The sequence below is a fragment of the Trichechus manatus genome, unplaced genomic scaffold (assembly GCF_000243295.1).
Source record: "Trichechus manatus latirostris isolate Lorelei unplaced genomic scaffold, TriManLat1.0 scaffold00065, whole genome shotgun sequence".
In the NCBI taxonomy this organism is placed as follows: Eukaryota; Metazoa; Chordata; class Mammalia; order Sirenia; family Trichechidae; genus Trichechus; species Trichechus manatus.
In genome coordinates this window covers 8,075,450-8,089,358 of record NW_004444001.1, presented here as the reverse complement: position 1 = coordinate 8,089,358, position 13,909 = coordinate 8,075,450, and the positions used below count along the sequence as shown (strand labels likewise).

The window sequence follows — 13,909 nt, the reverse complement described above, 5'->3', positions numbered from 1 at the left end:
TCAGTCTCTCTCCCTCCCTTTCCCCGCCCGCTCCCTTTTGCTCCTGCTCCCCCACCCCCACCCCCACCCCGCCTTTCTCCTTTTGCAAGAAAATAATTTGACAGTCGATTTGCTGACAGGGGAGGAATTTGCATTCTGGATTAAAAAAAAGGCAGAGAGGAGCTTGGGAACGGTTGCTAGGGGTGGGTAATGGGTGAAAAAGGGGGGGCTCCGGGGAGCGGCTTAGGACGGTTAAGGGAGGGGGGGCGAGGGTGGGAAGCAATGCAAAAGGTAAGGCCAGGTTACCGCCGCTCAGCCCCGAGTGGGCTGCGGCCGGGGGAGGGGCGAGAGATACATATGTATTTCTGTCTCCCCAGCACACCCCCTTCCCTGTAAGCGATGGCTGAGAGGCGGTGCATGCAGATGGGGAGTAAGTTTCCTGAAGGGGAGGGTGGGTGCACGCGCGCAACCCGGCGCTGCAAATTTCCACCGGGGACGGCGAGTGTCTGGATGCGGAGAGTTTGGAATTGCTTGCGGCGGAGGGCAGGAAGGGGAGCAGGGCCGGGAAAGGGGGCTGGCGGGCGCTATATCTGAGAGTAAGTTTCCTGGATCGGGAGAGCCTGCACGCTTGCTAGCTAGTAAGTTTCTGACCGGGGAGGGCACGCGGGGAGGAGGAGAGGGAGGGGTGCTTGTATATAGGAGGGGGGAGGAGGGGAGCAGATTTCCTGCGGGGAGTCTGAATGCATATGGAGAGTAGATTTCCTGAAGGGAGGGTGGAGGCGTAGACGGACCGAGTAAGTTTCTGGCTGGGGTGGTGTTGGCGGTGGTGGGTTGGTGCTTCGGCAGCTTGGAGCTTCCTACTCCAGGGTGGCGTTGGAGGAGCACGCCGTTTGGGGCGAGTGGGACGAGGGACCAGGTTCCCTGCTGGGGAGAGGGGCTTGCATCTGCGGAGTATGTTTCCTGGCGGAGCGATATTTGTTTACTGGCTGAGGGCAGTACTGTAAGTGAGTAGCGCTGCGAGAAGGCGGCTCTGACATAAATTAATATTGAAATTACTCCATCAGCTCTGCTCGCCTCCCCATCTAACCCCTCAAACGGAGACCGGTCTTCTTTTCGGATTGCCCATGCACTTGTTGCTGAGACAGCCAAGGTAGGCAAGAAGCTTATTAAGTTTCATTTTAAAAAAATTAGTTGGAGGATGGTCGTGAGACGACCGGAGCGGGGAGAAGTGGGGGACGGAGAAGGAAAAGTCCCCCCCCTTCTTTACTTTCAGTATGTAAGCGGGGCCTTCTTCTCCCTGCTTCCCTTCTGTCCTTTTCCCTCTCTGGGCTGCACCGCATCCCAGTACAGGGGGAGGAGTGAGGTGGGCACTATCATTAGCAACCCCGGCTTGAAGGGTGGCAGTAGTGGGGCTTGCAACAGAAGGTTGTGATGTTATAAAGCCTTCATTCTTCCAGCTAAGAAACCGCAGAACCCTGGGGATGTGCCTTTTGGGGTTTTTGACATGATGCATATGTGTGTGTATATGCTTCTGCGGGCTCTGTGGGGGCTCGGTACCCCCCAGAAGTTAGTGTGGCCACCCAGATGGGAGAAAAGGAGTATGTAAGGAGATAAACCTGCCCTTTCATCCTCTAACTTCAGTTTGGGAACTGGGAAGTTACTGCTGGTGGTCTGGAGAAATAGATATTTAAAGAGAAAAGCAAAAAAAAAAAAAAAAACCAAAAAAACAAAAAACACCCACTCGTTCACCGGCGGAGGCAGAGAGCACCTGGCGGGCAGCCTCTGGCCAGCGCTGGGCTGTATGTAGCATGTGCGCCTGCCATCCTTAGGTTAAAAGAAAACGCCTTCTGGTTCCTCCGTCTGCCTTCGATCGGCCTGATAGAGCCAGCTTTGTGGAAACTCATCCCATACTAGACGCAGCTTTGGCAAGTGAAACGTGTTGAAGCGGGTTGCTAACAGCGTGGCCTGGACTGTGCTTGTGAAGTGCATGGAAGTCATGCTTAGGAATGACGGATCCAGGGATGGCCGAAGAGTTCTTTAAAAAATGCCACCTGAAAGCCGGCCCTGGTGCACTTTTCCGCAAGCCACAGAGGAGTGCTTTAAGAAAGGAGTTTTAGTTGTCCACTTGGTACCAACCTTCTGCATCATTTACCCTTTCAAGAAAGGAGTCTGGTGATGGAAAATGTGGCTTTGATGATCCCAGGAAGGATAACAAGCAAGAGTACTCAGCACTTAACTAGTTAACCAGCAGTCTTTGCCTCACGTTTCCTCTGTGACCTGGTCCCCAACCTGCCGATTTCTGCAGATGAATTTTGAGTCCTGGCTCTCAGGTACCCACCTTTGATTGTGCTGGAGTTTTAACTTTGCCAAGAGGGTTGGAGGGTCGAACCTAGTGATGTCAGGGAGTAAATACAAAGCAGCGGGGTCAACCAAAGTTGGTTAAGCTTTTCCAAGTTCTGTAGACAGGCTGAATTCTATCAGGGAAAAAATGACTTAAAAAAAAAAACAAAAAAAACTCTCTTTTTTTCCCCCCGTCATCAGATTTCCAGATTGAGGGTTTGATATTCCGCAATTTGAGAGTTGAGTTAGTTGGAAATTAAATATTATTCCCACTTATTGAATGTTCCTAACTAGGCATTAGTTAAACAAATTAGCTACTGTTTTTACCAGCTGAAAATCTGAGTCTGGTTGGTATATGCTGGAAGGGTAAATGAAATCTTTATGTGTGTTTATCCCAGGGTGGTGGAATTATTTACATGCCTAACCTTGAAGCCGAGTGCAGTTATTCAGGTTTCTTTTTTTCCCCCTTCTTCTTATATTTATCAGATTTATTTTGTCTTGCTTTGGCCATTAATCAAGGCACAGTGGTTTTTTATCCTCTTCTGTGGAGAATGTGCTTGTGGTAATAAAGCTTTGGAGGCCCGTGAATCATAATTCACTCTTCTTAAAACATTGTGGTGATTGTCAGGATTTGATTTATAGGAATTGATACCCGGAATGGCACACCTCTTTGAGCCCCGCCCTTTTAGACATGTCCGTTTTTGCCAACGAATTGTTTAGAAGCCAGCTTGACATCTCAAAAAGAACGTTTCCCTTCTGTTTTATAGGCGTTGTGAAGATTAATTTCACAGGTTCCATAGTAAACATGGGTCTTTTCACAGCTTGGTAAGCAGGCTTCCACATAGCAGGCATGTGTTAATATCACATAGCTTTTATGTGAGCTTGCTGTGAAAACAGTTATTCTATGAAGTGTGTGGAAAGTACTCAGTTTTGCCTCCTTTAACCCGCTAGGGCCTGTGGTTTTTGTTGAGTTTGGAGCTTTAATTATAAAAGAGGGGACAGACTGTAGTGTTCTTTGCTGTTTTGTATAAGAAACTGTATGGTCACAAAAGCAAAGAAGCTGATTTATAATGTTCTTTTTCTCTTTCTTTGCTGGGAAGATTGGTCATAATAATCAAAAGCATTGGTTTGTTGGAAAGTGTAAGGATTCTCCATAAAATTGGTTAATCAGGAAGTGTTAAAATTGTCTTCCATTCAGTAGTTGGCTCGAGTTGGTACAGTATTTGTAAAGTGACAGAGAAGAACTTTTAAGGTGGTTCAGTGCTCAAGGCTGCGGGGGGGCATGTGTCACAGGAAAGAAAAGAAGAAAAGGAGAGGGTACCAATTTGTAGCCATTTCTGGGCTTCAGTTTTTTTTTTTTTTTTTAATGCATGGTTTCATCCGTGAGTTCCCTCCTAGCTCTGAAATTCTCTGACTCTGACTAAGGTCTTGTGGAAAGAGGTCTCAAGAGGTCTTGACAAGTCTCTTCCTGGGCCAACGGCCAAATTGCTTCATGGACTTGGGTGAGTTAATTAACTTCTGTTTTTGTCTTCTCATGGAGAGAGTGGATTTGTATGTTGGCATTCCAAAGAGGACTCTCGAGCGGCCTGGTAATCTTGACTGTCAAATGCAAGAAAAAGGCTGCCACAGTCTTGGGGGAAAAAGTGTATGGTTGATTCCCAAGTGTATGGTTGATTACTGGGGTGTGTAATCCCAGACACCAAAAATAATTTCAGTTCATCTTGGAAGTTTCCCCTCTAGCCAGCTGGTTCACCTGTCTAATTATGTTTGGTCAAGTCTACGGTTAACTGAGCTGTTATGCTTAGGTAGCAGAAGGAGGTAGCCTTGGGGAGGAGTGGGAGACCAGAAAACCCAGCGTGGCTTTACCCATTTTCTGTGGAGAATTCACATGTGGGTAATTGGGATTTGGCTGTGTATTTGTGGTACAGTTTATAGTAAGGATATTTTATTACTGTCACTTCTGAGATATCATATATTTCACCATGGGCATTTTTTGGAAAAGCTCTTGATGTTTTTATTGACTTTGAACATTGACATGGAAAGTAAGGATCCAGACACATGGCTTAGACTAACCCGGGCAGTATAAGTGGATGCTGATTGTCCTGCTCTAAAGACAGTGGAGTTCAGCTCATTTTATTTCTGTCCTCATAAAACTGTGTGGTTGAAGGAGGAGGGGAGGATTGGGATCTTGTGGAATAATGATATTTCTGAATTTGTGTGTTGTAGGGGAACCAATGAAATACAGGCGACACTGAAACATAGTTGATTTCTTTTGTGGGGAGAGGGAGACAAGAGCAACTGGATTCTAGTTATGGGCATGCTTTTCAACAAGGGGGCTGTGGCATTTTTAAAGAATAGAATAGTCCACGATAGCCACAATAATGGCCTCAGACATACCAATGATTGTGAAGAGGGTGCAGGATTGGGCAGTGTTTGGCTCTGTTATACATAAGGTCCCCATGAGTTGGAGCTAGTGTGAACTAACAACAACAGCAAGATAGTCTTAGTGGCAAGAGCTTGACACATGGCTTTCTTAATAAGTCTTTTCTTCTGGGTTAAAGAAAATACACAGCAAAAAGCCTCTGAGATTTTCTGAGACTCTTTTAAGTTCTCAGGATAGCTGCTTATGGGGTCTTTTGGTTAATTTGAGTTTACTGAGGAAGCAGATGATTTTTGCTTTTTCCTCATGGAAGACAACAGGTGGACGATAGGATGGGATATGCTGAGCTGTGGAACTGTTGTGCAGCAACATTAAAAAAAAAATTTTTTTTTTGATAGAGGAAGAAGGAAGAAAAGAACCTGCATGCATTAATGGCGATGATAACTCTGGGCTCGTAGAGCTAGGTAGCACTTATTTTCATGCCTTAAGCGGCGCTGGTTTATGCATTCATATATTCAGCAGCTGCTTGTTGAGCACCTACTGTTTGCCAGGCACAGTGTTAGGCTCTGGGAATATATGGTTAATTAAAAGACATAATCATCTCCCTTGGCGCCTCTGAAGAAAGACCCGGCCATCTACTTCCAAAAGATTTAAAAACGAAAACAAAAACAAAAAAAACCCAAATCCTTTGCTGTCGAGTCGATTCCGACTCATAGCAACTCTATATAGGACAGAGTAGAACTGCCCTATAGGGTTTCCAAGGCTGTAATCTTCATGGGAGCAGGTTGCCACATCTTTCTCCTGTGGAGCGACTGGCAGGTTCAAATCACTGACCTTTCAGTTAGCAGCTGAACTTAACCACTGCCCCACAAGGGCTCTTTTCTGAAGGATCATCATTGAAAACCCTACTCTGATACACATGGAATCAACTCAACGGCAGCTGTTAATTTTTATCTACCCACCCTCCCCACTCCCCACCCTCTAGCTTACAGTCCAGAGGGAGGCAGACATATAAAGAAATATATATTGCAAAATGTGATAAATGCTCTGACGAAACCACAGGGAGCAGTGGCCTGGCCTTAGCTAAAGTGGCTTGGAAAGGGGTGCGGTGGGGGAAGACAGCACCAGAAAGAAGAGAGACTGTGCAGAAGGACTTTGGCTGTTGGAGGAACTGAAAAGAGGTACAAGGAGTCCCTGGTTGGCTCAGATGGTTAAGCGCTCGACTACTAACCAAAAGGTTGGTGGTTTGAACTCACCTAGAAGCCCCTCGGAAGACAGGCCCCATGATCTGCTTCTGAAAGGTCACAGCCTTGAAAACTCCATGGAGCAGTTCTACTCTGCACACATGGGGTCGCCGTGAATCGGAATCGACTCAGTGGCAACTAACAATAACAACAAAAAGAGGTACAGGCTATACAAAGGGGAGAGAGGGCAGCATGAGATGATCATGTACGGCTTTGTGGGCCTTGGTAAGGTTTGGAATTTACTTGAAGTGTAATGGGGAGCCATAGAAAATCTGGACTGGGAGGTGGCATGCCCCAACTCATGTTTAAAGAGGGATTGCATCAGTGTTGAATAGAGTGGAGGGGGCAGATATAGAATTGGGGAGCGCAGTAAAGAGGCTGTTGCAGCAGGCCAGATGAGGACATGACAGGAGGTGAATGGAGAGGAGCAGGAGGGTGTGAGATGCATGTTAGAGGTAGAACAGACAGGGTTTGCTGACTGATTTGGTGGGGGGGAGGGGAGAAGGAATCTAGGATGACACTGAGGTTTCTGGCTGGAGCAGTTGGATAGATGGTGCTATTTGCTGAGATGGAGAAGATTAGGAGAGGGAGGGGGGCAGAATCAAGATATTTCTGCTTGGGTACCACTAACTTTGAGATGTCTGGGAGACTTCAAAGTGGACATGCCAAGTAGGTAGTCTGATTACAGCAGTCCAGTGCCAGAGGAGTGGCCAGGCAAGAGATAAAAATGTGGGAGCCATCAGCATGGAGGTATTTAAAGCCATGAGACTGGATGAGATTGACTAAGGAGCCTGGAGAGAGAGGAGAGAGGCATTATGAAGTGGTGTGTGTGTGTATAACTGTGGTAGTTTCAGTCAGCATAGGTTCAAAATACAGGTTCAGACTCTATTAAACCTGACAACCAATGAAAATGAGGTTGATAAAATAAGAACAGAAATGTCACCGTTGCATTTGGCAAAATGGAAGCCATTGGAGACATTGCAAAGCGCACTTTCTGTGGAGTGATGGAGCAAGACTAGTGAGGGTTGGAAGGGGAGTGTGAGACGAGGAACTGGGAATAGCATATGTAGACAACTTTTTGGCAAAGGGAGGCAGAAAAATGGAGTGGGAGCTAGAAGGACATGCATAGAGGAAAGTTTATTTTTTAAGGGGGATATATTTGTGTGCTGATGAGAAAGATCAATGGAGAGGGAGTGATGGATCAAGAGAAATGGATTGGGTCACTTGAGCAAAAGCCCTGGAGAAGGTTGGCCTTTGCTTGGGGAGGGACACTTCCTCCATCATAATAGAAGATGACAGAAAAGAAGCAAGATGCAGGTGATTAGGGAGGCAAGGGAGACCTGCCCAGGGCTACCAGATGTTCTGCCTTTCCAGGCTGGTATCAAGTGGACCCAGGACTTGACACCAGCCGAGACTGCAAGGGTTAAGACTGCATCAGAGATTGTACTGCATTTTTCTGAACATTTGACTGCATTACTGAGCCGCGCAGAGCAAAGAGTAGATTCTCTCGCTTGGGGAAAAGAATCTTCAGTGAAAGTAATTTGGGCCTAGGATTAGATTGATTTGAAAACTATGGTTGGAAAAAGACTTTTGTGATTTTTTTTCAGCTCTTTTCAAAAGTTGGTAGGCACTGTCATATATGCTTAGAGCAAGAAGCTCCAAGAAAAAAATTGGCAAAGGGTTGTGCCTCTTCCTGGCTGTCTTTCATGAAAGTATCCCACACACCAGCTTTGGTGGCCCCCAGCCGTGGGGTCTGCATGGGAGGGGGGTGGGTTGAGAGGCTCTGGGTGAGGAAGAGTCAGGAGACCTGGGGTAGGGTCTAGTCCTGCTTGAAGGCTTCGGACAAGTCGGCCTCCGAGCCTGTCTCTGCATCTGTAAAAAAGAGGGTGATACCATCTGTCTCCTATCCTCTTAGAGTTGTGAGGATTGAATCAGCTAATGTACAGAAAGTGCTAGGTAAACTGTAAGAGGCATGGCACACAGGCAGCAGCGGGGTGAACTGATCTTCAGTCAGATCCCCTTTTCAGATATAAAACCTGTCCACCAATGAAAAACTCCCCTTAATTTCCCAAAGCTTCTACTAAAACTCTGTTCACCATCTCCACTCCCACTGTTGTTCCTTTCTTGTAGCTGCTTTCCATTTGGGGTTTTCAAGTTCTTTGTGGTCCCTTGGGTGAAACTGCTCTTGTTGAAGAACTGGCATCGGAAATGCTGGCTGTGAAATGCTAGTCTCAATACAGGTTCAAAATACGGGGTCAAACTGAGTCCCTAATTCAGAATTTGAGACCTCCTCACCCAAAAGGCCAAATGAACTTGATTTGTCTCCCCCTTCCTCCAGAATTGTGTGAACTGGGTGCAGGGGAACCTTGAACCTCCCTAACGAACCTGGCTGTGATCTGATGGTTTTAGTAGTCTTCATTTGCATCCAGTATTTGTTTTGCAAATGAGGACTGTTCTGTAAAGCTAACCAGTTGCCACTGAGTTGATTCCAACTCATGGCGATCCTGTGTGTGTCAGAGTAGAACTGTGCACCATAGGGCTTTCAGTGACTGATGTTTGGAACTAGATCACCAGGCCTTCCTTCCAGGGTGTCTCTGGGTAGACTTGAACCTCCAGCCTTTCGGTTAGCAGCGGAGTACGTTAACTGTTTGCATACCCAGGGACTCCTCTATAAAGCTTTGTTGTTATGCGCCCTTGAGTCAGACTCACAGCAATACACAGAGCCGCTGGGTGGGTTTGAACCAACAACCTTTTGGTTAGCAGCCAAGCAATTAACTGGTGTGCCATTAGGGCTCCTAAGCTAGTCTACCCAAAAGCAGTCGTTAGCCCTTGCTTGTGCCTGCTCAAGAGTCATTTCCAGTTTTAAAAGACATCTGGTGTTGTTCACTAACGGGACTCCTGGCCTCTACCTAGGACAGTGAGGCTTTATTGATTTTTAAAATAATTTTTATTGTGAAAAAACTGGAAGCATACACAAAAATAGACAAACGTAATGAACTTGTTTGGACCCATCACCCAGATTTAGCAGTTAGGGAGATCTTGGTGGATAATGAAGGAGTCCTGGTGGTGCAGTGATTAAAGCGCTTGGCTGCTAACCAGAAGGTCGGCGATTCGAACCCACCAGCTCCTCTGTGGAAGAAAGATGTGGCAGTCTGCTTCCATAAAGATTTACAGCTTTGGAACCCCAATGGGGTAGTTCTACTGCGTCCTGTAGGGTCGCTGTGAGCCGGAATTGAGTTCATGGCAGTGGGTTTGGTTGGGTTTGGGTCGTGGATAATGGGACTTCTTCCTGTATGTGTATGATAAACACAAGTTGTTGGTTTTGAAAAGTAAATAGAGCTGACATCAATTTGGTTTCATCGAGAGGGGTAGAGAGAGAGAGGAAATGGATGCCGTCATTGAAATAACTAGCGTTTACCTAGCAATTTACAGTTCCAAAGCCTCTTCCGCATGTCTTATTTCACTTATGTCTCACAACAACTCTAGGAGGTAGATATTGCTCTCATTTTGCAGCTAAGGACGCGGAGGTTCAAGAAGTAGAATTGAAAAAATTGAACGATTAACCCAAAGTCACATGTCCAGTCAGCATCCAAAGCCCAGGCTTAATGGTAGAATTTGAATAGTCTCCAAATTTTGTACACTTTCAAGTAGATAATGCTGTACAGTATTGAGGAAACCCTGGTGGCGTAGTGGTTAAGAGCTGCAGCTGTTAACCAAAAGGTCGGCAGTTCGAATCCACCTGGCACCCGTTGGAAACCTTATGGGGCAGTTCTACTCTGTCCTATAGGTTCGGTTTCAGTCGGCAATGGGTTTTTTTTTTTATATACATATACATATACAGTATTAAATAAGAATGTGGTACAGAATGTATGCAAGATATCTTGGAAACTAAGATCATCTGGGAATTTTGGGCTTATAACCCCAGTGCCTTTAGTTGGAAATACTCAGATGATATAAGCATGTTTGGGGCATTACATTTTTAAAAAACTTGAATCGTCTGGCTCTGTCATTCTGGAGCACACAGCTCTAAGGCTGCCTCCTAATGAAAGCCAAGTCTTGACTTTAACAAATTAGGGAGCAATTCCCCACCAACCTCCTCTCTCAGCCCAGCCCATTCTCTGAGGCCCATCAGTGGAGGAAGCCCGGCCAGTCCAGTGGTAATTTCTAGATGCTGTGGCCTTTAGCCCCCGGGTTCCGGGTTTGGACATAACTGAGCCCTGAGCAGTTTGCTGCTTTGAAAATAATCCTTCCTTGAGGGCCTTTAGGGGTGTTTGTTTTAACAGAGGCTGCTCTGGAGGGCCTCTCCTGGTCTTGGGGAAGCTGCCCCTAATCTAACTCATTTGAAAGGAGATTTAAAAAAAAGGGGGGGTGTGTTGATGACCAAGGAGTTTTAATAGGAGTGTCGTTTGAGTTCCCTCTGTTGTCATCACAATGGGAGATACCAAACTCCCTTAAAATTCAACTCAAGGGTACCAGTAATGAGGCTGATTCTGAAGTACTGGGGCTGGTTAACTTTTCTTCTTTAATTGGGTGAATGCTTGTGAGCAGAGGAGTTTTCAGGGGGAACCACAGTAGGTAAGGGCATTTAGGGGCCTCTTTACTTTTGAAACGGAGCCCTGGTGGCAGAGCGCTTAAGAGCTATGGCTGCAAACGAAAAGGTCGGCAGGCAGTTCGAATCCACCAGCCGCTTCTTGGAAACCCTATGGGGCAGTTCTCCTTTGTTCCATGGAGTTGCTGTGGGTCAGAATCAACTCAACGGCAACGGGCTTTGTTTTTTTGGTTTGTTTCCTTTTGAAAGCAGCCCTGGTGGTGCAGTGGCTAAGCCCTCCGTTGCTAACCAAAAGGTAGGCAGTTTGAACCCACCAGCCGCTCCGTGGGAGAAGGATGTGGCAGTCTGTTTCCGTAAAGATCTATAGCCTTGAAAACCCTATGAGGCAGTTCTGCTTTGTCCTAAAGGGTCTCTATGAATTGGAATAGACTCTGTGGCAGTGAGTTTAGTTTTTTTTTTTTCTTCCTTTTGAAGAACCTGAGTTTCTTTCGAAGCCAGTATAGAATTCAAACGAGTTCACTGTGCAGACGCTCATTCCTTACATATTTTGAGTGCTCTGTGTGCCTGGTCCTGTGCCGGGGCTGTGGCGTGGGCTTCCAGGGGCTCAGCTTGGACCCCTGGAGCCCTTGGTTCACAGGGCTGCTGTTGTCACTCCTACCACTGGGTGTGTCTCTACACTGGGAGCCTGGGGAGGGCAGAACTGGGTCATCACTCATGCTTGTACCCCCGGCTCCTAGCACAGAGCCTGGGACTAGCTGACGTTTTATATAAATGCTTACTTACTTAAGAATCAGCTTTGTTTTTGTTTTCTTGCCTCTGGTTTTCTCCGCATTGGTTCTTGCTGGAGGGAGAAATCCAGGCCGCTCTGTGCCACCAGGTCCAGTTCTTGCACTGCTGAAGGAGACCAGACTAGAGAAATGTTAACTTCCTCCTAGTCTGTCTTGGCCTTGCTAGGGTGGTTTCAGTGGAGCTCTCGAATGCAAATACCGCCCCATCCCCCAGCCCTTTTAATAAGTGACATTTTGTTAAATCAGTTATTCAAGCCTTATCTATATTTCTGTCTGTGCTGGCTTAGTCAAAATAGGAAAACGAGTGAATATTAGATTTCTTCACTCGCCCCCTCCTCCTTCCCCTTTGAGCAACTCTACATAAGATTTCTGATAGGGGAGGGGTGGTGTGTCCTTGAAGAAGTAAATGCTGCCTGCAGAAAAAATGTGGAGGGCTTTGACTTGTAGCGAATGCTGTTTTCCAGCAGCTGTGATTTTTCCATTTTTCTTTTTCTTTCTGTTTTGATTAGTGGAACTCATTGTGCTCCAGGATTGGGATTGCGTTGGGGGAGGGTGCAGAGGGAACAGCATTTACTGGGAGGGCTTGAGTTGGGGAGGGGGAAGGAGAGAAGGGATTTATTGAAAATATATGTCTACTTCTGCTATGATAAAGCGGCAGGCACGTAAAAATGCAACAGGGAAATCATTATTGTGGTAATGTAGGCAGAGCTCCGCTTTCTCATTAACAGAGCTTAGCCCACGTGGAGGAGGGGGCGGCCTGGCTGCTTTGAGAGTTGGGGTATTCAATAATAGCAGAAACTCAGGGGATTGTCTCCATCCCCCCTTCTCACCCCCTCCAGCTGCCTTTTCTTTCTTCAATCAGTTTGTAACCTTTTTAAAAGCTGCTTGTTGGATTTCATGGTCTCCTTCCTTACCCCTGCCACCCCCCAAGTGTTTTAAGGACTGTTTAATTTTTAAAGTTAGAGGGAATTAAAATAAAAATTCTCTTGGGAACTTGAGGAGAACTTTGGTAACACTATGTGAGTCAGAGATTGGATTATATTCCTCGCATCCAGAGAGCACCAAGAAGAGTCTATTTAGGGGCTCAGGAATTTGCAAAGGCCATGGGGTAGCTCAAAAGGAGGGTTCCAAATTGTTTTGATAGTAGTAGCTGCTATTTATAGAGAGCTTACTAGGTGCCTGGCCTTGTGCTGAGTGTTTCAGCCATTCCACTGAAACAATTCTAAGAGGCAGATAAGGATATCCACTTTACATTTGAGGAAACTGAGGCTCAGCACATTTCAGCAACTTGCTTAAGGATACGCAGGTGCTAAGCTGCAGAGCTGGTATCCAAACTTAGGCTAACTCCAAAGGCTGATTCTTGATCATTAGGGTATGCCGCCTTTAAAATTTGCCTAGTCACTTGCTCTGTATAGCCCTCTGGTTTCTAAGAACCATTGGCAAAATGGAGCCACCCACAAGGCCTGCTATTGACAATCATCACAGAGTGCTCAGGGTGTTCAAGAGAGCCTTTCCAGAGCTCCTGGACAGAGCTGTCATTCTAAGGACTATCTAGGTTAGGGTCTCGCACCCTTGTTAGAAGAGGTAAATACCCCCACCCCGATCATGGCTAGCCTACTTTGCTGACAATTTATTCCTCAAGCATTTATTGGGTTCCTGCCATGTGCCAGGATTGTACCAATGGCTGGGAATACCACAACAAATAAGACAAGGAATTTAGGGTCTAGTGGAGGAGTGTCATGTGAACATATAAATATGATACACAGTGATGCTTTCCTAGAAATAGTAGGTAGGCGAGACTGTCTAAAACAGCCACAGAAGTCTTCAGGGAGAGCTGAGACATGGGTGGAGTTGTGTGGGTTTGGCAGGGCTTGTCAGGTAGACAGTGGGGAAGTAACAGCAGATAGCACGGAAGGTACACAAAGCTACATACAGTTGGTCTGATCACAACGGTCTGATCCACGACCAGTCATGGGGATGGCGCAGAACCGGACATCATTTCGTTGTGCGTGGGGTCACCGTGAGTCGGGGCTGACTCAGCGATGCCAGCTAGCAACAACAACAATGTGAGCATCATGTTCAACTTCAAGGCTTACAAATATGTAATAATTTCCTAGGGCTGCCATAACAAAGTACCACAGATTGGGTGGCGTATAAGGACAGAAATTTGTCTTGTAGTTCTGGACGCTACAAGTCTGAAATCAAGGTGTTGGCTGTGTTGATTCCTTCTGAGGGCTCTGATGGAGAATCTGTTCTGTGCCCCCCTCCTAGCGTCTGGTGACAGCCTGTGATCCTTGGCATTGCTTGTCTTGTAGAGCATTCTGATCTCTGCCTCCATCTTCACATGGCCATCTGCCTCCTGTGTCTCTCCCAATGTTTCTTTTTCTCTTTTATAGGACACCACTCATATTGGATTAGGACCCGTCATACTGCAGTATGACTTCATATTAACAGAACTGATAACATCTTCAAAGACCCTATGTGCAAATAAAGTCACATTCAGAGTTAGATTAGGACTTCAACATATCTTTCTGGGGGATGCAGTTCAATCCAGATCACTATCTAACTTCACTTTCCATTACCTTCAGTTTAATGCTCTAGAACTGTGCTGTTCAATGGGGTAGTTGTT

General features: G+C 46.3%; 1 long non-coding RNA gene across 1 annotated transcript in view; it reads left to right on the top strand.

Annotated features, from left to right (window-relative positions):
• Positions 1-424: 424 nt before the first annotated feature.
• LOC111821108 (uncharacterized) overlaps positions 425-13,909 on the top strand; it is a 109,793-nt gene continuing 96,308 nt past the window's right edge. The window contains exons 1-2 of the long non-coding RNA XR_002824581.1: positions 425-617; positions 1,044-1,129. This is a non-coding gene — a long non-coding RNA (uncharacterized LOC111821108). The remainder of the gene's footprint in view (positions 618-1,043; positions 1,130-13,909) is intronic.